Here is a 26381-nt window from a genome sequence, read left to right on the forward strand (position 1 = left end):
TGTGCTGCTGCTACTTGACCATGATGCTCAGCCACCCTGTTGTCACCGGATTTTAAGGTAGGCTTTTCTGGTGGGTGTGTGTGTACAGTCAATGTTGTGTGAATGTTGTTGGTGTGCATTGCTATTTGTAAAAACAATGGCCTGTACAAAGTACCTACATGCACGTATTGACATATATACAACATATATGTGTATTGAGATGTAAATAAGTAGAACTTATCTGTCTCCACGCCACCATTGCCCCACCACATCAGGACTTCGCTGCCAGGACACTGCCAACGGGAACATCCAAATCAGCTGTGCACATTCCTGCTGGCCTAATGGTGCCGGAGTACTGCTAGCCAGCAGAGAAGACTGCCACCTCGGAAGTCTTCTATCTCTAGCCACAACACCTAAACACGGCGGGCGGACTGCTCTTGGCTCAACAGAGTACATGGCAACAGCGCAGCGGCAGGACGACAGTAAGACCGCTAAGATCTAAATCAGGCCCTTACTTCTTTTGCACCAGGTCAGCTTGTGCAACTTACAGACCCTGCACCAAGGTTGAGATATTCCAGAAAAAGGACTGTCCTAGGCCTGGCAACAGCAGGCTTGAGCTCTTAAAGTTTTAATGATGTGTATACTTGGATTCACATGGTTAAGCTGTCTGGTGAAATGGGGCACAATATATAATGTTGTTTCCTTCTGTAGCTTACTTTCTCATATTGCTTGTGATCTCCTAAAGCCTTCTCCCCCTATAATTATAAAAAGTTCATGAAAAGTTGAATTTGCTCTCCTCTGAATAATGCCTTTCCTTCCTTTCTTCAGAGTGACCCTCTCCTTACCTTCCATCCTCTGCATGCCCTATGTTTCTAGAGTATAGGCCCGCTCACTCAAATGGCTGTCTGCCTTAATCTCTCTTATTGTTATTCTGCAAATGGCTTACACCTCATTTCATGGACCACAACCTCTCCTCCTTTAAAACCTCTCTCTGCTAACTAACAATAACTAACCCCAGTCAGCCTATCTATTTATCTCACCAACGATTTGCCTGGAACCACCTAGACACCACTTATATTGACACCTAACTAGGAAACTGGAGTAAATGCAAGGAATGTTTTTTTCCTTTCTTGAGAACACATTACTATTCCCAAAAACCAACCACATCACTGAACTGTTAAAAAAATTACACTTAGTGTTGACTTTTGAAAGTAAAAAGTAGTTCTATTTCAAATTAGCCCTGTACACTTTTGGGGAACCCCTGGACTCTGTGCATGGTATAACCATCTAGTGGCATACCGTATACAGAGCCAGCTTCCTACATTGGCGTTGTCACTGACTGGCGTTAGGCAGCCTGCCAAGCACAGAGATGTTTCTGAACCCCTGGGTGGAGAGCCTATGCCCTGGGACCACAAACAATTCACATACTGGATGGAGGTGTCGCACCTCCTCCCCCAGGATGGGCCCAGTGCGCGAAAGGGAAGCTTCAAAGGCCTCCCACCTTTGTAATGGGACCCCCAGCCTCTGCTGCCAGCAGCAGATGGAAGCCCCAGGTCTACTCCCCCACTGTGGGTGGGAAAACCACGGGGAAACTTAGAAAGGCAAGGAGGTGTGCCCACCCTTGCCAACACCACCCTCAGGTGGAGGAGGGAAAGTTAAGCACACTTTTCAGTCCCCTCTATCTTGAAGTTGAGGGGACTCCTCCAATCAGGGCAAGGTCAATGCCCCATCCCACAGGATGAGGGCATAATAGCGGGTGCTGTCAACCCAGGTAGGTGCCCATTGGCCCCACTTGCTAAAACGCCCCCTAAATGTAGTATTTAGGTGGCTCCCCCAGACCTGGAAACTAGCTACCTTTGACCTAAGAAGGACAAAGAAGACACCACACCGTGCAGCAAAGCTCGAAGACGAGTACTGACCTGGCTCTAGCCCTAGCGGCCTGACTCCAGCTTCCAAAACCCTGTGAGAAGACGATGCCTATCCTGACACCAGCGACTTCCAGAAACCCAAGGAAGACTGCCTGAACTTAAAAAAAGACCAGAAATCCAGAGGACAGTGGTTCTGTCCCCAAGAAACCAACACAAAGGACTCCAGTGACCTGCCCACTCTGTACCTGATGCCTCCGGCCCGTGTCCAGATGGACAACTGACCCAGAACAGGTTCCCCAGCGATCCTGACCTCAAGTCCAGCATTGGCTGACCCCTCCTGGACTCCACGACGAAGCCTACAGCCTGACTCCAGAGGTTCCCCCTGACCACGACCTGCTCCGGTAAGAAGGCTCCGACTTCTAAAGGCACCCCTGCACCCGATGCCCCAGGGCCTTGGTGAGCCAGATTGATGGTGCCCTTATGACCCCCAACATCGCTACTTACCTCTGCTGTTGTTGGTCTACCTCCTAAAACCTCCGGTGCAACGCCTGCAGCCTGTTTGTTGAAAGCAAAGTCTCCATTTAAAAGCATTGGGTGCACGATGCTGAAATTGCATCCTGCACCCGACTGCCCCTGTGCCGCTTATGGTGTATGTTTGGTGCTGTTTTATGGCTCCCCATGCGGGTCCTAACCCCCAAACTTGGCCCCCTGCAACCGATTTACTTACCTGCCAGCAGCGTGGGTTCCAGCACCTCCAGTCTCCATTGACATGCATTGGGCTGAACTTCGATTTTGATCTCTGAGCCTGGCCGCACTGTACTGCTGTTGGCGCAGTTTTGGTACTGACCCTTACCCCTTGCTAATCTTTGGTCCCAAAGACTGGAACTGTAAGTTGCAAACTGACCTGTTTGACCACATTATTGGTTTCCTCCATAGGATAACATTGAACGGTTCAAAAATTGCAGTGTCTGCTTTTAAAGTAGAAAGTAGTTGTATTTAAAACATACTTACCTTATTACAAAGATCTTGGTCTTAAAATAAAGTACAAACAAAGCTTATTTTTCTAAAATGAGTGTGGATCTCCTTTCAGTCATTTGTTTATTATTGGTCAGTGTTGTGCAACAAATGTCTTACACTCATCTGGGTTAGGCCTAAGGCTGCTCACCCACCATACCACTAATAGAGCACTTTGGGTTTTACATTGAGCCCTGTCCACTTTTGAGGAACCCCTGGACTCTGTGCACGGTATAACCACCTAGTGGCATACCATACATAGAGCCAGATTCTTACTATGCCTAGAGCCTAAGTTTACTGCGTCTGCATCATGTTCAATGCCAAACGAGAGAGAAAGAACCATGTTGGAAAGGAGCTCGATAATCTATTTCAACTTAATTTTATTGCAGGCTCGAAAGGCTTGTCTATGGGAGTTCCTGGCCTGTGAGGATTATCTCCAGTGGTCCACCTCCACTGAAAAGGAATATGAAAATGGTCTGACCAGAAACTACCTGGGCTCTTCAACCAAAATGGGAAAGTTAGAAAATAGTAGATGAGTAGTATGTCCTTCCTTTTGGGTTGGGGGGTCACTACTTGAGTGAAATTAAGGGAAGCCAGCGCCGGCCCGACGAGGAGCAGGTCCATATGATGAAGTATGACACCTAGCTTGCTGGGTGTGTGAGGACCCTAGTTCCGAATAGAGGTATTCCTCTTTCTTACGGTCTCTTCTCTGCATCCACACCCCCCCGTCTCACTGAGGAACTGCATACTCTTTCTTTTCAATATGATTAATTGGGCATGTATGCTGGACCTTCTTAAATAAAAGCCCATCAGTCCCTCCTTTGTTTACAAAGCCAGCATATCTATCAGGATGCAGGCTAGCCTATGTATAGTTATCAGTTTGTAAATTGAAGCCCCCTAGCAGCGTAAAATTATCATTTAAAAGGGTCAGAGCTTTGAAGAGCGACTTAATAAATTACCCCACATGGTGGTAAATCCAGGCACTAGCTAAAGAAAGCTGGGCAAATGCAGAGCGAAAACCTAGACCCTCAGCTCCCAATAATTCAGGCAGCAAAAACTGGTGCAGTGAAACACATGCTTGAAAGCAATGGCTACCCCACTACCCTTCCTTTTCACCCCTTCCAAGTGCACCAAAAAGTATCCTTACAGAATGGCTATTTATATGTCGGGAGCAACAGTCATTGAACCATGTTTAAGTCATAAATAGAAAATCTGGTCTTAAATCACTCAAAAGACTATATAAACATAAAAGACAAGAGATTGTTGGAGCCCAGAAATGGCTGGGTTCTCGGGAAGTTCCATGGCCATCTGTATACCGGGGCAGCGGGAGAACAACGCCTACCGTAGGACCTGGTCACACCTAATTGCAATGCTCCTCTTTACCTAGCCCGAATGTGCCTATCAGGATGTAAACATGCCTTCTTTGAAGATACAATGCCAAAATTACAGCCAATCATGACCTTCGCTTAAACTGCAAGGGCACCACTGAGTACAGCCCTGCCGAGTTTCCCAGGTCCATGCGTGACTAGCTGCTCCAGTGGTGTAGAGTGCAGTGAAAAAGAGTGCAGAAGTGGAGAGTAGAGTTCATAGAGTAAAGTGGTGCAGACTAGAGTAGAGTGGTGCAGAGTGAAGTGGCAATAAGGGGCAGTGGCATAGAGTGGTGTGGTGCAGAGTGGAATAGAGTGCAGTGGTGTAAAGTAGAGTGTAGTGAGTGGCGTGGAGTGGTGCAGAGTAGAGTGGAGTGATGTAGAGTAGAATATGCAGAGTGTGGTAAAATGCCATTACAGACAACACATTTTCAATTGAAATGACCATTACATTTGCAGAAACATACAGTTTTACTAATAAAACTATACAGCGCACATACAATAATGTGTGGAAATGGCATTACCTAGTGCATTGACTTGTTTTGATCATATCAAAGTATTTGATTCCAACACACTTCAGAATGAACAAAAAATGTGCTTTATTTGTGCGTTCGAAATTCTGATATATTCTGAAATACTTGCAAAATTCATTTAAATGTTGTTGTGTGCTAGAAAAAACTCTTTACTACCCCAGTATCCAACAAGATGGTCACATAAATCCTCTCACTTTTAAGTAAGAGAAAGAAAAGTAAACACAAAGCTCCATCAGAAGACAGAGACTGATATTTAATTTTAAATTGTTTAAATTGCATTTATATAGCACTTCCTATCCCTGACAAGGCATTGAAGTGCTTTACAGTGAGTAGCACGCTACCCAGGAGCCCATAGTTAGTGGTCAGTCCATTAGTTATTGGGGCTAGTTTTGAATACGCATTCCATGCATTCATGCCAGTTTCTTTGTGTTGCATTATTGACACAGATCTGATCATTGTAAGGGGTTCTGTGCTTGCTGGAATTAACAAGAGAGTTATGGTTTCCAAAAAGAGGTTAAGATGAATAGGCATGATATTTAGAACAACTTGTAACATAAAAGGCAGGCAGAAGGGAGAAGGGAAACCGTGGTGCACTTAAAACTAAATTAGGGGATGGAAGTAAGTAAAGTTTGATAGAATGTAAAATTTCATACAAATTGTAAGGAATAATACAGGTGTAGAATTTTTACATGCAATTTGTGGATGTAAACCCGCTGAAAGAAATACTTTTAAATTCTGCTCCTACGAAATGTAGCTCACGCAATCTTTCTAGAGGCACTTAAGAGGTGACACCAATAATTCTAACAGTGAAAAGAAAGCCCAGTGCTTGTTGAGACTCCACTACTGTCAAGTAGTGCAACAAATAAACACATTTTATTACCTGTAATCACACTGAGAACACCCCAAAGAGACCCCTTATACCTACTACAGCAGTATATTTGATACTGTAAAGAATTGTTACGAGTATGCAAATCATATGCACCATAAACTATACATATAATTTGAAACATATGTAAACACCCACCAATTTAAAAATACAAGACAACAGATACACACATTGCAGCAATCATTAGCATGTTCATTCCACGTTTGTGACTCATTCAATACCTGATTCAAACAGTACTGCCCATTGCATGCTCCTGAAGACCACCCCCACAGAACACACAATATGTCCAGCAGAGTGGATGTGTCTGAGGTCACCTTCACCTTCTAGCATCTACCCTTGTCTTTGAATGCACAGTGAATGTGACGAGATAAGAACAAGATTTACAGGCCTGTTTACAGAAAGGAGCGCTCATGGAAGAATACAAGGAGAGTTGGTGTGCTTTGCTCCCTGGGAGGGACAAACTCACCCTGCACAGCCTAAACCAAATAAAGCCAGCAAATAGAGGGTCAGAAAATGTAAGTGACAAACAAACAAAGCTAATGGTAAGCCACGGGTGGAATGCATTCCCAAGGAAGCTTTCTGAATGTCCCCAAGATGTCTTTAGCAGCTGTCTGGAAGGCTTCGACCTAAAAGAGGACTGAAACAATGTGAGCAACTTGTTGTTTAAGCCAATATGATTGGCTACTGCTCAATCAGTCAGAAGGTACGCTTAGGATTGTTTTAGGTGTGGCCAATAATATTGACTAAAACCTCCCTATTTCTAGCTGCATCAGCTTTCCAGACTAGAAAGTTATGGAAACCTTGTGAGCTGCCTTGAGTAAGAGAGGTGAGAGTGAATTCCAGTGGAATAGATTAGTGTGAAAATATATAAATGCTCCCAGGTTTAATGTTAGTATCAGTACTGACTAAACAATAATACGACTATAGAGTTTAATAGTGGTAATATGGCTATAGAGTTTTACGGAGGGAGGTAGGAATGGGCAGGCTGGATGGGCCTACAAGTTTCAATTAAGGTGCTTATTTTTTGATGGGGGTTTCCTTGAAAACCTCTGAGCTACAGCAAGACCAATGAGCATAGTACTTGCATGCTCAATAGAATAAAAGAGAAACGTGTACTTTTAAGCAGGCCAAGGAAATCAGCAAACAATTTGGAAAAAAAACATTTGTATTCAGGTGACCTCAAGGCGGATTGGTTAACAATAGGGCGTGGCCCTCCAGATACAGATGTCTTGGAGGCTGAGCATTGGCAATGCCAGCTCTCACTAGCCTAGAATTTGCCAGCCACTTATGCAGGTGGCTTAGTCGATGATGCTTATATAGTTACAATGTTCTGAAACCCATCGTAGGTGAATGGCGGGCGTTTTAGGGGACATGAAGACTCCTTTAACTGGCAGGCGAGCTGGTTGACTTCGCAGGTGGTGTACTTCTGGTCACTTCGGAAGTAGACCCCATCAGGAGAGTAGAGGGAAGGGTCTTTATCAAAATAGTTGAATGGTCTCAGGAAAAAACCTACTGCGTTTCCTGCCGTCGCAGTGTTGGGAACGTCCTCAGAGTGTGGAATGTGAAGGAAGCCAGCAGTGATCCAGGCAACCAGGTCCTGGAGAAATGAGAGACCAAAAATATTGATTTGTTTAATAACTGTGTAAAATTGTATTCACTTTTTTTTCATCCCCTTTGAACCTGCCCTCCATCAGTGATTTACGTGTCAATGCAGGTCAAGACACACCTGTAGCAGCCATTGACCATTAATTTATGACCCTAAACAGCAAACAACATTCCTCATCGTATATGGTACACCAGAAACCTTTTATTGCTACTGTATTGTATTTATTTTACTATTGTAATATTATATATAAAGAAACCTCAAACTCAATGTAAATTGAGACAGTCCTCAGACCTTTTGCCTGTAACTGTTCTGTTGAACTGTTTAAGTAAACAAACTGTTCCTGTTCTGCCAAATGCCTTTGGTCTTCTGTTTTTCAGGGAAATCCAATTTCAAGCAACACAGCAATCAAACGTGACTGTTTATAAATGTTCCTAGGACTTATGCCAGGGATCATAACACTGATCTAATTGAGTAGTTCTCTCAAAAAGTAGGTTGAGAACAGGAGACAATGTCAATAATGAAACACAATTGAGTGTGAGTGTGAGAGCTCAAATCTATGGACATCATAACCCCAACAACACTTTTATCCATATAGTGGCTGCTTGTGGGGAACAGGAGCCCCCAAAGTACACTGGAAAGAAATGCGAGAAAACGGGAACAATCCAGAGCCCAGAAATAATCTTAGTTTGATCATCTTTATCTTCCCACAAGCTAACAGTGGAACAACCTGATCTGAACAATTTGAGGACACTGAAGGGGATATTTAAATAATAGGTCGGTAGCAAACTCTATCACATCTTCTGCACAGATGTTCAGTGGTAACTGGCAGTGCCAACTAGTGGCATCACTGTTGTGGTTGTGCTTGCCTCTGCATATCCAACAACGGAGAGGAAAGGAGAGTCTGAAGAGGAAAGCATGGCAGGGAGCATCTAAGGCTCAGCCGCAACTTGTAAGATCAAAAAAGCTCCTTTCCACAAATGTGAACACATAACAGGACCTCTGAAAGGATTGCTGGGACTATGAAATGTGATCTGCGGAAATGATTGTCTGCTGCTCCTGGCATTATTCTGGGCAGCATCCCATAAAATATGTTTTGCTACTTGATGCCACTACAGAAAGGGACCAAGCATATACATCTCGACCAGAAGAGTAAGGCACCACAACTGTAAAGCACTGTCTTACCGCATAATTAACCCCCAAAGTGTTTCTCTATTATTGAACCTCATGGAACTTGAGCTCATATGGCATGGCAAGCTACAGGCCCATGTCGTACACAACTCACTTCAGATTTTCCAGTAAGACAACAAATATGATGTAGGGAAATGTTTGAACCAATGCTTCTTGACCAACAAATGTATCTCCTCTGTTCTCTTACTGAAGGGAACTGTGACACCATCAAGGAACTTCAAAAACTGAAGAACCGGGCAATAATTAAATTTGATCAGCTAAAAGTACGAAACTAAAGGTGACACGTTTTATTTATTTTAGATTTGTCAGTTGTGGAAAACGTCCCTGACTAAGACGTTTGACCATGGTTGGGTTGGTTGACGCTCTTCGTTGATGGTCTTCTTCTTGACACACTACCCTGTGCCTTGCTAGATTTCACTGCTTATTTACTAAGTTTTAATTTTTCTCAATAAGCTGAGCTGCAGTAGCTGGTTTAAGAGACCTGAACAGGTGACGTCAAACGGGGCAATTGCTGGAGGTATATGGAGCCGATATAGAGATATGGAATCATGGGATTTGAATTCAATTCTTTGATCCGCCAGAGTCAAGTGGAGAGATGTCAGAGTGGCTGTATGAAATGTTTACGGAGTCAGTTGGGACAGTGCTGGTGAGGTCAAAGCTATTGCTTGAAGTCATATTTAGTTCTCAGAGATCGCATTATCGGAAGGTCAAGTGAGAGAAACCTTATAAAAAGGGATTCAAATGCAGGTGGGCCTGCCTAAGAGAGAAGAGTTTACATCGAGATTAAGTAGAATCTGGAGGTGATTATGGAGACCATGAACATAATTGTGTTTTTCGACTATCAAAATGAGATCAGCATGTGCACGATAGGAGATGAAAGTAGAGCTTGATGAAGAGCATATGAGGATTGGCTAAAGAAGTTAGACATTTCCAATGAAATATTCGTTCTCATAAATTGAGATGAAAGCAAGGGGTGCATTCTTGGCAGGATGATGCAGGCAACGTTTTGGTCTTTGCAGAAGATTTTTGGTAGACTGGTGTGACTGGCAACAATTGTCTGTCTTCAGTGTCTACTATTCTTGCCTGCCAGACACACCTTAAATAGACTTAAACAGATATGCCCCTTTCAAAGCTGCAGTGATACCTACTCGTGACTCAGATTGACGTGTCACTAAAATATCGACGCATGGTTAAAGTTTTCGATGCATTGCAGCCCTTCAGTACCCCAAACTCTGTCCTCATGTAACAATTGTCTCTAAGATTTGCACATCCAACAGATGCATCTTAGATGCATGTATCATTGCTTGTATCTTGGGACAAGTCTCTCTCCCACCATTCCTGTTTGGGCCAACTAGTCAGAATGCATATTGTTTGCGGAAGTCTTTAACCCGCACCACTCAAATAGTTTCCCCATCTATGTGCACCATCAGTTATTGGGAAAAGTATGCCTTTTGCACATGTTGAGTTAATGGGCATTTCTGTGTCTTTTATTGCAGGACTTCTGTGTCATTCCCTACAGAGCCAACCTCCCCCTTCAAACCCTCTTCACGCCTCCGTCTTTCTCTCCTACCCATTATTTTACTACCTAATACACATAGTTAGAGCTCGACAATTAAATTGATACCTTTGTGGAAGTAAAATGCTGTGCTTTGGCCTCACATTAATTTCCACACATCTCCTGAAATCCAGTTATAGCTTTCTCTTGGAATTGCAGCCCATAAATCCCTCTGGCTCATGCACATTTAGCAATGTAATACAAACAATAGATAATGTTACACTCTGCACACCTTTGATTTCACAACCTGTGTCCTCTTCGCATGCAGGGGCTTAAGATGACTTTGCTGAAGCATCCTTTGTCAAAATCAGAGCTATAAAGTGCACCCCTTCAGCTACTGCGGCAGTAAGTCCCTTAGTCTGACGGGGCAGCACTTGTCCATGCATTTTGAAGGAATATATGACGTTACAACGCATGCAATTACAACGCATGCTTTTACAATGCAGTCTTTACATTGCAACTACCATTACATTGTATGATTTTACAACACGTCATTACAATGTATTTTTTAAAACTACCATTACAGCGCATTCCATTACAACACATACCATTACAACGCATAATACATTTAGGGCAACAGTAGGGTAACTGTTGGATAGTGTAGGGGTAAAAATTACTATTCCCACTCCAGTAAGTGCAACAGTAAGAAAAGTGTTGGCTAGTGTAGGGGTAAAAATTACTATCCCCATGCACCCCAAAACCCATACCCACTCTCATGCTAAACAAATCTCCATTACTTACCTTATAATGCGTTGTAATGGTATGCGTTATAATGGCATGCGTTGTAGTGACATACATTCTAATGGCATGCTTTGTAATGGCATGCGATGTAAAGGCAGTTGCATTGTAACAGTTGCGTTGTAAAGGTAGGTCATTGTAATGACTGCGTTGTAATGGATGTTTCTCCTTTTGAAGATTTCATCACCACTTCAGTTAAAACTAATATCCCATTTACTTATCGGTAATCTTCATTACCCCGAGTAAAGTCCTGCCCGTCCCAATCATGTCCCTTCCCACCCCTTCTCTTTTGTTGTGTCTGGTCTTGGTACTAGCAGGCATGGAGGCAGGTGGGAGGGGCCTTTATTCAATTAAAATAAAGAAAAATACTAGTGTGTTAGAGAGGAGGTCGTATGAGGGGGTAATGGCCCCATACACAAGCAACAGACCAAACCCCCATTATGATAAGAACTGCAGTCACAGACACTAGCAACAGACTCGGGCCCCGAGCCCATTACAGCGGCAGCACGTTATAACCCCGCTGTCAATACAACCAATGAACACAAACGCATACAGAAAACCAGGCCCCATTCTTATTAAAAAACTGAAGGTCTCAGGCCCGATAGCAGGTCAAACTCCACCCACCATCAGTAAAATACAAGCATTTGCAATGAAATAGGTCTCGCATTTATAAGAGTTTGAGCTATTGGCATTGTAAAATTACAATGCCTTTTATTTATGTTTTGGTTTTAAAACAAATAAAAGGCATTGTCATTTACAGTGTCAGTAGCATAAACTCGCATAAAAGCAGTGTGTGGAGTGCAGCAGTGTGCCACGTGCAGCAGTGTGCGGCGTGCAGCAGTGTGCGGAGTGCAGCAGTGTGCGGTATGCAGCAGTGTGCGGCGTGCAGCAGTGTGCGGCGTGCAGCAGTGTGCGGCGTGCAGCAGTGTTTCGTGTAGCAGTGTGAGGCATGCAGCACTGTGGCGTGCAGCGGCGTGCAGCAGTGTGCTGCGTGCAGCAGTGTGTTTCGTGTAGCAGTGTGAGGCATGCAGCACTGTGGCGTGCAGCGGCGTGCAGCAGTGTGCTGCGTGCAGCAGTGTGCTGCGTGCAGCAGTGTCATGCAGCATGCAGCAGTGAGTAATGCAGAAGTGTGCAGCAGTGTGTGGTGTGCAGCAGTGTGCCGGTTGCATCAGTGTGTGCCGTGCAGCAGTGTGTGGCGTGCAGCAGTGTTTCGTGTAGCAGTGTGTGGCGTGCAGCAGTGTGCGGCGTGCAGCAGTGTGCGGCATGCAGCAGTGTGCGGCGTGCAGCGGTGTGCGGTATGCAGCAGTGTGCGGCGTGCAGCAGTGTGGCGTGCAGCAGTGTGCTGCGTGCAACAGTGTGCGGCGTGCAGCAGTGTTTCGTGTAGCAGTGTGAGGCATGCAGCACTGTGGCGTGCAGCGGCGTGCAGCAGTGTGCGGCGTGCAGCAGTGTACTGCATGCAGCAGTGTGCTGCGTGCAGCAGTGTCGTGCAGCATTCAGCAGTGAGTAATGCAGAAGTGTGCAGCAGTGTGTGGTGTGCAGCAGTGTGCCGGTTGCATCAGTGTGTGCCGTGCAGCAGTGTGTGGTGTGCAGCAGTGTTTCGTGTAGCAGTGTGTGGCGTGCAGCAGTGTGTGGCGTGCAGCAGTGTGCCGCATGCAGCAGTGTGCGGCGTGCAGCAGTGTGCGGCAAGCAGCAGTGTGAGGCGTGCAGCAGTGTGAGGCGTGCAGCAGTGTGTGGCGTGCAGCGGCATGCAGCAGTGTGTGGCGTGCAGCAGTGTGAGGCATGCAGCAGTGTGAGGCATGCAGCAGTGTGAGGCGTGCAGCAGTGTGTGGCGTGCAGTAGTGTGTGGCGTGCAGCAGTGTGTGGCGTGCAGCAGAGACACGTGGAGGGTCAGGAGAGACACGTGGAGGGTGAGGAGAGACACGTGGAGTGTGAGGAGAGACACGTGTAGGATGAGGAGAGACACGTGTGGAGGGTGAGGAGAGACACATGTGGAGCGTGAGGAGGAGACACATGTGGAGGGTGAGGAGGAGACACATGTGGAGGGTGAGGCGGAGGGTGAGGAGACACGTGTGGAGGGTGAGGAGAGACACATGTGAAGGGTGAGGAGAGACACATGTGGAGGATGAGGAGAGACGTGGAGGGTGAAGAGAGACACATGTGGAGGGTGAGGAGAGACACGTGTGGAGGGTGAGGAGAGACATGTGTGGAGGGTGAGGAGAGACACGTGTGGAGGGTGAGGAGAGACACGTGGAGGGTGAGGAGAGACACGTGGAGGGTGAGGAGAGACATGGAGGGTGAGGAGAGACACGTGGAGGGTGAGGAGAGACACGTGGAGGGTGAGGAGAGACATGGAGGGTAAGGAGAGACACGTGGAGGGTGAGGAGAGACACGTGGAGGGTGAGGAGAGACACGTGGAGGGTGAGGAGAGACACGTGGAGGGTGAGGTGGAGGGTGAGGAGAGAGACATGTGGAGGGTGAGGAGAGACGTGTGGAGGGTGAGGAGAGACGTGTGGAGGGTGAGGAGAGATGTGTGGAGGGTGAGTAGAGACACGTGGAGGGTGAGCAGAGACACGTGTGGAGGGTGAGCGGAGACACATGTGGAGGGTGAGGAGAGACATGTGTGGAGGGTGAGGAGAGACACGTGTGGAAGGTGAGGAGAGACACGTGTGGAGGGTGAGGAGAGACACGTGTGGAGGGTGAGCAGAGACACGTGTGGAGGGTGAGGAGAGACACGTGTGGAGGGTGAGGAGAGACACGTGTGGAGGGTGAGGAGAGACGTGTGGAGGGTGAGGAGAGACATGTGGAGGGTGAGGAGAGACACGTGGAGGGTGAGGAGAGACACGTGTGGAGGGTGAGGAGAGACACGTGGAGGGTGAGGAGAGACGTGGAGGGTGAGGAGAGACACGTGGAGGGTGAGGAGGGTGAGGTGGAGGGTGAGGAGAGACACGTGGAGGGTGAGGTGGAGGGTGAGGATAAACAGAGTTGGAGGGTGAGGAGAGACGGAGGTGGAGGGTGAGGAGAGACCGAGGTGGAGGGTGAGGAGAGACCGAGGTGGAGGGTGAGGAGAGACCGAGGTGGAGAGTGAGGAGAGACCGAGGTGGAGGGTGAGGAGAGACCGAGGTGGAGGGTAAGGAGAGACCGAGGTGGAGGGTAAGGAGAGACCGAGGTGGAAGGGAATCAGAAGTGGAGGAGAGAGGGAGGTGGAGGGTGAGGAGAGACAGTGGTGGAGTGGGGGGGAGGGGAGGATATCACTTTTACTTCCTCTCCTAGTGTAAGGTAATGCCCCCACCCCACAGGCCCTGCCGGGGCCGAGAGCAGATCACTGTTCGCATCAGCCGTCACCCGAGACCGCTCCGTACTTGTTGGTAAATAGAGGTTCACTATCTGTTGATAATGGGATTCACTTGGGGGGCTGACTTACCTCCTCCACCCCCAGGGCCAACACTGAGAAGGCATCAGAGACCTGGTGCTGCCTATGTTGCAGTACTGCGAGAGAGAGGGATGGGGGGGCGGGCAGAGGAAGAGGAGTGGGGTTAGAGAAGGCACAGGTGAGGAGAGAAAGAGGAGAGAAGGGACAGAGAGAGAAAAGGAGCAAAAAAAGAATTAGAGAGAGTAAAGAGGAGAGTTGGGGAAAATGAAAACATTACGAGAGAACATGTAGCAAAGAGGTGGAGAGAGAAGATGGGAGAGAGTAAGGACGCAGCCAAGAGATAGGGCAGAGACAAAAAGAGTCGAAACAATACAATTCAATTAAATTTTTTTGAATACAAAAGTATTTCCCAAACTCGTAAATAACCACGGGCCAAACAACTGATCTGCAATGAAGCATCCGAATCCGGTATATCATGACGTTAACCATGCAATAAAAAATAAATTAAAAACAAATAAAAAAACACCAAAAAACACGTATACACCATGTTGACCCTTTTCCATGCAACGTATTCTAAAACGCCATTCTCATTCATACATTCACAGCAAACCTGTTCACAAGAATGACAGAAAATGTGGTATTAGTGTTATATTTTTATTTACATCCATACCCGCTCACTAATGCAATTAAAAGATTCATGACCACACGGTTAAACAAAACGTACTGATTGGCCTTGCCGTGAAGGAGAAACACGTGTTGACACACACCCGATCTGTGAAACGTTCACCCCACTTTCTCGTAATTGAAACCAGTGCATGTGTCCGACGAACTTCCAGCCGCTTATCTGAATGCACCAGTGGCAGAAGATAGTCACCATCTTGCAACAACACAATTAAAGGGAGGCATGTCTGTCTCTCCCCACCGCCACATGTCTCTGAGTTTTACTGTCTCATGCGAGATCCCCCTCCAGGAGACAGCTGACACCGACTCTTCCCCTGAGACAGTATGGGAGAAGCGTGTGTGTGCATAGTGTGTGTGTCTATATGTATATATCTGTGTGTGTATGCATGTGTGTGTGTTTGTATGTGTATATGTTTGTGTATGCATGTGTGTGTTGGTGTGCAAGTATGGGTGTGTCATTGTGTTCATTTGTCTTCATGGATGTGTACACATATGTTTGTGTGTATACCTATGTCTGTGTATGCATGTTTGTGTATATGTATATGTGTTTGAGTATGTTGGTGTGCGTGCTTGTTTATATGTGTATGTGGGGTTGGTGTGTTGGTGTGCATGTATATGCATATGTTTATGCATGTCTGTGTGTGTTTGTATATGTTCATATGTGTGTGTAAATGCATGTGTGTGTTTGTATGTGTGCATAGTTGTGTATGCATGTGTGTGTTGGTGTGTATACATGTGTGTGTTATATGTGTATGTATGGCCGGTGTGATGGTATGCAAGTATTAGTGTGTCAGTGTGCTTGTCTGCATGGATGTGTACATATGTGTTTGTGTGTATACCTATACCTGTAGATCCATAATGGCGTGCATGTATGTGTTTGTGTATGTTGGTGTGTATACATGTTTACATGTGTATGTATGGCTGGCGTATTGGTGTGCATGCACGTGCATATGCTTACATAAGTTTATGTGTGTTGCTGCCTGTGTGTATATGTGTTTGTGTGCATATATGTGCACGTGTGTGTTCGTGTGTGTGTCCTTCACACGCGCCTCCATTGGAAACCTACGCCAAGCGTGAGTTGAGATATGGGAACAGCCAGTAATTCAGTCCGACTCCCGACATTGTCATAAAATACATTAGTAAATGCATGAAATGAATTTTTAATTTCCATTTATGCGGTTTCTAGTAAAGGAGGGGGGTTAGACAGGGGTGCGCCGCTGGGTTCCAACACTGTGTGCTCACTGTAACACAACTCAAACACCGTCTTTTGTCACACTCGTGGCCCGGCGCGTTGTGTATGGGGTCAGGCATCCTTCTGAGCCATCCTCTTGTGTAGCGCTTCGAATACGGAGGTCGCCTGATTCTAAGCGCTTCCACGTTTTGCCTGTAAGGGAACAGGGACTATGAGAGCGAGGGTTTCTCAGCATTGCTTCCTCCTGGCCATGTTTGACACTGCACACGTCCAAGGAGGTACATTAAAAAGAGAGTAGGACATCCGGGTATTAGCGAGGGTTTGCGAAGTGTAGGGGGGCTGTCGAGGGTCGTTCGCTGTAGTTTCCAGGTTCACCGAGACTAGTTTCTCTCTTGCCTATTTTCCTTGGATACTTTCCTTCAACTCATTCATATACCGTTGACGAACCCATCCAGCTGGTTAAGGTGAAGAAGGGTCATTCCCCAAAGTTGGGTGGTGAGACCAAGGCTGGCCTGTTGATGCTGCCAACCCTCTGGTGCTCGGTAAACACTGAACTGGATTGCAGAGACGTCTTGCCAACTTGAACGCGTTCTGTAGAAACTAGAATGGAAATCTGGCGGGAAAAACAAAAAAATCTTATGGTCGGCAAGAAAGTGAAAAAAAATGTAAGTGTCGCTTGGTAGGCGAGTGGGGAGAGAGAGAGAGAGTCGGAAAACGAGTATGGGAGTCATGGTGGATAACCGTGGACCACACAAGCAGGCAGAGGGATGGGGGTGATCCTCACGGACTGCTAGCGCCTGCTGACGGCCTTTCTCAATGAAATGGCGCCAGAGCCAAGGGTCAAATTAACAAGCCCGGCGGAGGCGAGACCTAAAAATCAGAGGGAAGAGTGCACTTGAGGGCAAAGAGGAAAACATACAGGGAAGAGTATGTGAGGGCAGAGAAAAAAAATACAGAGGGAAAAGCACGTGAGGGCAGAGAGAAAAATACAGAGGGAAGAGTCCATGTGAGGGAGGAGAGAAAAATAGAGAGGGAAGAGCTCATGTGAGAGCAAAGCGAAAAATACAGAGGGTAGGGCGCATGTTAGACCGGAGATAAAAACATAGAGGGAAGAGAGCATGTGAGAGCAGAGAGAAAAATATAGAGAGAAGAACACATGCGAGGGCAGAGAAAAAAATACAGAGCGAAGAGCACATGTGAGAGCATAGAGAAAAAATGCAGAGGGAAGAGTACATGTGAGGGAAGAGAGACAAATACATAGGGAGTAGCATGTGTGAGGAAAGAGAGAAAAATAGAGAGGGAAAAGCACATGTGAGGGCAGAGTGAAAATACAGAGGGAATAGCACATGTGAGACCAGAGAGAAAAACATAGAGGGAAGAGCATATGTGAGGACAAAGAGAACAAGTACAGGCTATGCCAAGCGGAAGTGATCGCGTTTGCGATCAAACATCAAAGCGGCGAAAGTGAAAGTAATCGAGCAGAGCATCAAAGGGCTCGGTGAGAAGGGAGGGGGGAATGCAAGGAGCAGAGGAGCAGCTGTGCACGTGCACGCCATCGTGCACTCAAGCTAGGCCAGCAAAACATGTAGGTTGCACTTTTGAAAGCCCACTTACAAAATGTCTCAAAGAGACAGCTTACGCTGTCTCAGCGAGACCTAAAAAATGGAGGGGCTTACAGCCGCAGCAGCGCACAACCCCGCTGTCATTAATGCTAAAAGCCCCAGGCACTTGCGGCCAACCAGTCCAGATGCCCAGTGTCAATAAAGGTTCGGATCCCATACAATGGCAGGAGGCCAGAACTCCACTGCCAATAAGTGAGTTTTTCTATTTTTCCTGTTCCATACTTGAGTGTCAGAAATCTCAGGGGGGAGGGGGGCTCGGCTAATAGTGCACGGAGGGGCCATCATGGTGCTTTAAGCTAGCGAGGATACTCATAGCTTCCTAAGTATATCCATCTGAAGGAAAATACAATTTACCCACAGCTTCAAAGGCTGAAAAGTGCACCCTTAAACTGCTGACTTTGGTGCAGGAAACCAGGGTTCAAGCCTCAAGGTCGCGTCCACATCCTGTGATTCTGGGCAAATGGCTTAATCTCCCCGTGCCTTAATGTGTAATGTAAATACGGTGCTCATGTACAGCGCTCCAATACCTCCGGGTCGAGTTCGCGCTATATGAAAGATGCAAAAAAATAAATAAATACAATGCTTGGTTTATTTTATATCTTTGCCTGCTTGACGGACGGATGTTTCCATTTGAAACTTCCCGTCTTAGAAAAACATTACATATTGTATAGTCGCATAGTTACAATATCAGAGTTAACCTATGTCAAAAATTAAAATGGGAAAATGTACATTAATAGAGGTAGAAACTTCAAAGCAACATATATATGTGATTAAAAAAATGTAGAGGTAGAACTTGAATTTCTACCACGCTATTTACGAATTCTACCTAGCCGTACATTAACCCATTCGCTATACGTCCTCCTTAAACTTAACTCACATTTTTTTCTCTCGTACCATGTTTCTATTTTATTGGGTGATACCGCCCATGCCACCTCCTATGCCCCTGTTTTTCTGCAACATCATAGTGTGGATATTGCCGTTTTCCATAGTGGAAAACGGCGATATCCTAGATGATAGGGCCTGTGGTTTTAGCCACAGAATCCTTCCCTCATGTTAAGTGTGCATTAGTCAGGAATTTAACAGACGTTAAATTCCTGCGTTAACGCGATTTAAATAATCGCTACCCTTCCTTGTTAATATAGCAAAGCTGCCTTTGCGATATTTTCCCTGGTTGGTTTTACAGCCACGCCTACTCTGCATCTCATTAGCGATGCAAAGTTAGGCGTGCTGGAAACGGGCGCTAAGTCAGCAAAACACGCGATAGCAAACGGCCGCAAAAGCGGCGATATTTTTATGGCGCCGCCTTGTTAATATGCCCCTTCATTTTTATCATCGGATAAGTACCTTTAGTATGGACTAGGGAACCTAGTGCAGATTAAATACATTTTGGCTGGTTGGTTGCTTCCTGTGGGGTTTTCCTGGTAGATGGCTCTAGGTGCAGTATTCCTTCCTACAAAATGCTAAACCACCACCAGCAGCCCTGTGAAGTTCCCCATGTCCATGCTTGATTTGCAACTCCACTACATGTTTTTTCTTTGAATTCTGGGACGTGTAGACATTGTTTATTCCATAAAAACACAGGATTGCAAGTCCAAGAACACAAAGGAAACAACCCAGACTGGAGACGCTCATCACACATGGACCTGGGAAGCTTGGCAGCTATGCACCAGGACTGCAGGCCTTGGGGGCTCAGAGACCTTATGAATCCTCTCAGAAATGTGTGTTTGATGCCAAGGTCACTAGTCTAAATTCCGGCAAGTCCTCTCAGCCTTTCATTCTTATGAGGTTAATAAAATGAGTACCATTGACTTGGGTGACAATAAACATCTGTTATCCATCGCCAAGATGTCCCAAGGGTGAATATGTGCTTTACAAATATATTGTGTTATATTGTGTGAAGCTGCTTTTGGGTGCTACCATTGGCAGTGCCAGAGAGCCATCATAAAACACTGACCTATTGGTGGGGTGAGGGAGCTCCGACAAGGCAAAATATAAATGTTGCCTGGAGCGCAGAATATCCCTATAATGGAGGTGAATGCCACAACTAACCCTTGAGCGCTCAAATCGTTAGACTCTGCTGCCATCTTTTCTCTTCCCAGCCAGGTCATTGTGCTGTTATATGCAATATGCCATAGAAAATATGGGGCAGCAAGCATTTCAAAGAACAAGGGTAGCAAACCAAAATATTGTCAGTCAGAAGACTCCTCAAGACCTGGCTCTTCGAGCAGTAGCAGCACCCCCCTCCCCTCAGCACCTTGAGACCCTCACGGGTAAGTAGTGCGCTTTACAAGTGACTGATTGATTGATTGATAGTATATGTTTGTTATTGTATGGCTTACCAAATTGCACCAGCACTGTGCCGTCACCTGAAGAGGTGTGGTGCCGTGGCCAGGGTGACTGACTCTGGAATCTGGGGAGCACGGTTCGATTCCCGGCGCCGGCGGCAGATTAGCCCAGCACCATGTGACTCTGGGCAATAGCTTGCTTAATCTTCCCGACGGCCCCCAGTGCCTAGCGACCCTTACGGGTGATTGTTCGCGCTTTACAAGTGTGGATTATTATTATTACAACTTTGATTACCCATTGACTATTTTGTTATAAAACTTGTATACTTAAATACAGAGCATCGGCCATCCTTTGTGTTGATTTCTCATTCATGCATAATCATGTTGGCCATTTCCCAACATGCATCAGTAAATAATGTAATGACTCCTTGGGGACCATTGTCTATATGTGGTTATAAGTGATATGGTTATGAGTCACTTTCACTCTTCTTCCACTGACCTCGTTTGTGATGTTCTCCTCATTTATAAAGTCAGTGAATCTCACAGTCGGTGTCCAGGGGTCGTTTTGGTTGAATATGGAGGTGCTCTGGAGCTCTTCCTCCTTGCGCTTGGTGACCGCCAGCTTGTACCTAGGAGTTAGAAGAGAAGATATGAACATTGCTGAGCTGGGATATGGAAAGGACATTGGTTAGTGGCTCCACTGTCACTGATCCTGGTTAGTCTTTGTAGATTCAACAGAAGGGTTTGAGTATGCGGAAGCCGGGTGGGGGGGGGTAATGTTTTGGATATACCGCCTACTGTCCCAGTATTCAATAACACTGGCTGTATCAACTGCAGAAGCATGAAACGCATGATATGTTCACTGAGATTGAAGAAGCAAGCGCATTAACCCACTGAGGGATTTAGCAAACTGCCTATGTCACAAGTGGGTACACTCACCCCTCCCCCTCACTCCCCCACGAATAAAACAGACATATTTCAGGTTTGCATCACTGTAGACAAATATATAAACTTTAAAGGGCTCAGAGCAAATTCCAAAATGCACACAACTAAAAACCCTCAAACCATCCCAGAGTGCTTGCACATACAACATGAAGACATAATGTTATGCCATTGCCTGAAAACGATACTCAGTGCCAGCAATGAAAGCAAAGTAGTGTTCTCTTACGCCCCCTCACTTTAAACCTACCGAAAATAACTTGGAATAGATGCACAAAATACCCAGATGCAAAATCTAAATTTAAGAATAACCACAACCCACCCCTCACATAAACTGACACCTCAATCTCCCATGGTACTCCTTCCAAACCGCGAGCATTTAATCCCTAACCTACATCATCAATACCCAACATAAAGCTACTACATATCACAATGTCATCGCCTCCTCGACCATCAAATGAATCTCTGATGCCTTCCTACACATCGGCAACATCGTCAATTGTCGCTCCTTTTGTGGCTCTTCACTTTCTCAGTATCAGAAAGACCCTATTACCTCCTTGTTAGTCTTCCTCGCCACATGACTAACAAAGTGAGCTTCAGCTCCACACCAGAACCCTCCAAAGCAAAAAGTCAGCCTCCCAAGCCTCCCATCCCTTCCCAATATGGCCGACCCATTACACCCTGACCTCTACAAGAGGCGGGCCGGCCCAACCCATCAGCCTAAAACTACCAAGCACAACATGAAGCCGATAGCCAGACAGGGAGGGAGGGATGGGAACTCATGTGGTGAGGAAGGCTATTCTCGGAGTAATGAAGGTTACCGGTAAGTAACCGGGGCAACTCTGCTCACGGAATATATAGTTTGAACACAGCAAGAAAAGCAAGTACCCACCTTCTTTTTATTGGTAAAATCACAGAGTGGACCAGTAACATCAACTCCCAACAGCATATCAATCCCCTACCCGTCTCCCGAAGCATTGAGAAAACAACCATCTAAGTAGTCAACCACCCTCTACATATCATTAACAAGGGAGTCCCCGTCTGCCTATTTCCCCAAGACCCATCAGCAGCTTTTCATTTTTTGACCAAAAGCCACTCTGTGGAACCCTCTTCAGAACCAGGGCATCACAGATATCAACTTGGCTCCCTACGTTCATCTCGGGAAGATGTTCCAGATGACATCCTCAAGGTCAAAGATTATCCTCAAGTCCAATGCTACTAACTAAAGATCATCTTTATATGGATTACCTGGTTTTTTACTCACCCAACAAGATATCCATCCTCTGAAATACACGGATGATGCACAGTCCTTTATCACAGTTATCGGCCAACAACTTTGCGTGTTCGAACACCATTTAACCATAGATGTCTGGTGTATTTCTAAAAACCAATGTCCCAAGACTAATTTCATACTTAAAAAATGCAACACTTTTTGCCTGAGCTCGCACCTATTGTTCCGTAAGCAACTTAAAAGGTGGCTTTTTACGGATTACGCTTCTGTTAAGGAGCGTGACTTTGGGGGTGCTTGTTTGGGGTCGCCACCGGTCTTTCTGTTACTCCTCTGCTCTATGCGCTTTGATGCCTTTTGGTCAAATGTGCTCCAGAAATTTAATAAATAAAATTAAATACAAATTTAATGCCAATCCGTCTAGGACCCATCTTGATCACAGATAGGGTAACTTCCTAATAAACGATTTCTTCAGCGCGTACTTTGTGCTGGTGGTTGCAGGTGCAAAAACAACAATTGATGGACAGAATGCAGAACAATGTCATACATTCACCCCAGTACAGAGGTGGGCAGCACCTGTGCTCTTAACCAGGGGAGCGGGACTTATTTTTCATTCTCAGATTTGTACCCAGACCAAAAGAGAATGGCAGAAAAGGTAGAAAGAGATTAAATTAAGAACTGGTAGCATTGGCATCTGGCAACCCCTGCATTCTGTAGCTCTAGTGGTGTGCTCCAAAGAAAAGGTTTGGGTCCCTGCACTTATTTTATTACATTTTATGTTTGAGAAATTAAGCACTGGGATTCCTGGCACCTCTCTTGCCCCATGTAAAGAGTCATGCCAGCCCTGACAAGATTCCATAGTCCTTGAGTGACTCGTTGCTTCATTCAATTTTTTCCCTTTGTAAACCTAGACGTGTAGTCCTCGATTTATAATGGGATGAAGTCCCGGAATCCATTGAAGAAACCAGGGCTGGAGTAGCTAGTCGTGCATGAACCAGGGAAACTTTGAAGGGCTTCTATACATATTGAGAGGTCTTCATGCAGCTCCATTCCCTTCCTATTTTTCACGTAAGATCTGAAAAGCAGAAAGGGAAAAACCTGCCCCTCCAACACCGGACTATGCTTCGTCACATATAATAAGGTGTGCTAAACCTATAGAGTTACTCTTGGTCTTTTCGAAAATGACATCTCTTCCATAGGCTACAAAATGGAAGCTTCGAACAGCAGTGTAAGTATACGTACGCCTGTCTCTGACGTCACTTCCAGTGCAAAGGGCAGCTCAGGCGAAAGTAAACACTGTTCCCCAATCCCTGGGTCCTAATAGGCAGCACACACACCTCACTCCTCCACTACCACATCAGGGCTGACTGAATGGACAGAGAGTAATATTTACTAGCCGGTGGCTGTGAGCCAGATTCAAGCCTGTGGTTTCTCTGCCCTTGCTCTGTCCAAGCAGCTAGTGACCAGGCTCAAGAGTAGGCAAGCATTCTACGCCAATGCATCACTGCACTTAAAGAGCAAGTCATTGCCACCAAGGGGTTACTTCCTTTGGTCTTCTTCTGCTTCACCTGGGTCTCCAGAGGTCTGGATGAAGTAGGTAGCATGGCAGATGGTGGCTACTCCACCGCCTCTGAGCAGCACCGAGGGAGGTGAGGTAATGGGCAGAGTACTCTTATGGCCACCGACCAGTGACACTCCTAGCAGCCACAGGTCTATGCAGCTCACGGCTGTCAGCATCCGCACTGATGGGGTCCACCATGGCACCAGCTCTCTGTTCCTACTGAGAGCAATGAGCCAGGTAATCAAGGAGGAAGGTGGAGAGAGGCCTCAGAGGAAGGTGGAGACAGCGGCAGGATGACGAGTATTGGGTTTTTATGGAAAGGTAGTTACCAAGGGTCATTATGACACAATGCATCATTTCAGCTGTGCTTTCGTTGTTTATTTCATGTCTCTGAGAACCTGTTGGTGGAGACACAACCCTGTTATTGACAGCTACTCATCAATAATATACATAGTAGACACTATGGTCAAAATAGAACTGGAATATGTTGTGCCATACTATTCAAATAGTAGCCTAGGTGGATGATGTCAGTGCATTTTACCGCTGTGTGACTGAGGCTATACAAATATCCATAGAAAGGTATTTCAATTATCCTCTAAGCAGCATCGTATTCTGTTTTTAAAATACAGGATATCGCTAAAGGGAATATGTGTGCAATATGAGTCCCACTTAAAATGGAGTTCAAATATCATGTACCATTGTTTTCCGCAATGGAACGACTAAAATGGATGGCAGTCTTGGTAGCAACTATAGGAATTGAATATATAACTCAATTTTCTTAGTACAGCTAATTTTCAACGCTGGATTGCATTTAACAACTCACAAAAAGTAACCGGATGGTGTATCAACTAAATGTATATATGGGTTATGAAAATTAGGAAGCAATTGCTTTGTAAAGACGAGAACCCTCACTCACCCAGAGGTGACATGCTTCATCATTGGGTTCCCTCTTGCACACTGCGACCGCAAGGTACACAGTGTGGGCTACAACTCTCCCTCAGGAGAGGAGCGTGAGGTGTTTTTTCTCCAATGTTTCTATGAGTGAGGGGCAGAGTGCACGAAATATTTCAAAAGTGAGTTTAAAACTATCTCATTAGAGGAAAATAATTTTAATAAGTATCCCATATGGATAGAGCTAAAAACAGTTCCAAAACTCTCACTGCTCTAGAACATAGTGTGTTGTCTAAAGGCCTGGGTTTTCTTCCCACAAAACTAGGTGATGATTTTATGATTCATAAAGAATTGGCAGAGTTTGTTCGGCAGGTACGATTACACTTTTTCTTTACTAATTTAGATAAGGATGACTCTAATCTCGTTCCAAGTACTGGTTTTAGGAATAAATCTACCTTCCTTCCATCATTAAGTGCCTTCTGGAATAAATACCTTTGAAAAAGCTGTACTCAAAGAATATGAGTCCAGGTCGGATCATCCCAAAGAACCCTTCTGTAACATCTCTAATGTTGAAAGGAAATCTATTGAGGAATTAGGAAATGATGCCAACATTACGATTAAACCGGCTGATAAAGGTGGTGCCACGGTCATTTTGGATACTGAGGTTTAACATAATAAATGTCTAAGACAGTTGAATGATGCCAGATTTTATACTCTCATTTTACAGGATCCCACGCCCAGGTTACAGATTAAATCTCTTGTGGAAGAGGGAAGAGACTCCAATTGGATCACTAGGAGTGAGGCAGAATTTTTGATCCAAAAACATCCCAAGGTGTCGGCGTTCTATATTCTTCCAAAAATCCACAAGGAACAAAGACCTCTACCTAGCAGACCAATCGTGTCAGGCATTGGTTCTATCTTAGAACCCCTCTCTAGGTTTGTGGATCATTTTCTTCGACCTATAGTGGCTGAGATGCCCTCATATTTGCAGGACAATAAGCATGTTCTTTGTCTCTTGGATACAGTGTCTTTTGACCCTATGGTGAACATTATGGTGACATATGACGTTGAGTCATTATATACTAACATTCCGTAGAATTACACTCTTGAAATTATAGAACATCTACTTGGGTGTCACCCAGGCGAGGATCAAACACCTAATGCTTTTGTCATGCAGTGTGCTAGGAGGATGGCCTTAAAAGAGAACTTTTTTAGTTATGAAGGTGATCTATATTGACAGACGACTGGAACTTCGATGGGCAGCACCTGTGCCCCCAGCATGGCTAATTTGTATATTTATGGCTTTAAAAACGAAGTTCATATACTCAAGTACCAATCCATTTCAACCTTGCCGCAAACTCTGGAGACGATATATAGATGATATCCTGGTCATCTGGGAAGGTGACCAGAATTCTCTAGATGTCTTACTAACTGGTTGAACTGTCGGGACATTAATCTCAAGTTTACCGGTGAAGTAAGTGCCATGACAGAATCATACTTGGACCTTCGACTATACCCAAAAAATGGGAAGATTCAAACATAATTATACCAAAAATCTATGGCTAGGAACTCACTACTTAGCTACCATAGCTTCCATCAACGTGCCTTATTGACCAATCTCCCGATAGCTAAATTCTTAAGGCTTTTGTAGGAATTGTAGTGAAATTACAAGATATAAACAACAAGCCAAAAAACTTAATTGAAGAACTACTTGCAAAAGACTATCCTATTAAATTGGTACGTGGAGCAGAAAAGAGAGCACGCAATAACCACAGAGAAGCACTCCTTGAGTCATATGAAAAACCTGAAAATAAGAGAATGGTTTGTGTGACTACTTTTAGTAATCTGACTGACAACATAAAAAGGCAATTAACAAAT

At 45.4% G+C, this 26381-nt stretch overlaps 1 pseudogene across 1 annotated transcript in view; it reads right to left on the reverse strand.

The window, feature by feature from the left end:
- Positions 1–4807: 4807 nt before the first annotated feature.
- The window catches only part of LOC146869328 (amine oxidase [copper-containing] 3-like), an 84049-nt pseudogene continuing 62475 nt past the window's right edge, over positions 4808–26381 (reverse strand). The window contains exons 3-4 of the transcript XR_014980085.1: positions 20384–20513; positions 4808–7244 (exon numbers count right to left, since the gene is read on the reverse strand). The product of XR_014980085.1 is annotated as an amine oxidase [copper-containing] 3-like (transcript). The remainder of the gene's footprint in view (positions 7245–20383; positions 20514–26381) is intronic.

Source organism: Triturus cristatus, chromosome 1_1 (assembly GCF_964204655.1).
Source record: "Triturus cristatus chromosome 1_1, aTriCri1.1, whole genome shotgun sequence".
In the NCBI taxonomy this organism is placed as follows: Eukaryota; Metazoa; Chordata; class Amphibia; order Caudata; family Salamandridae; genus Triturus; species Triturus cristatus.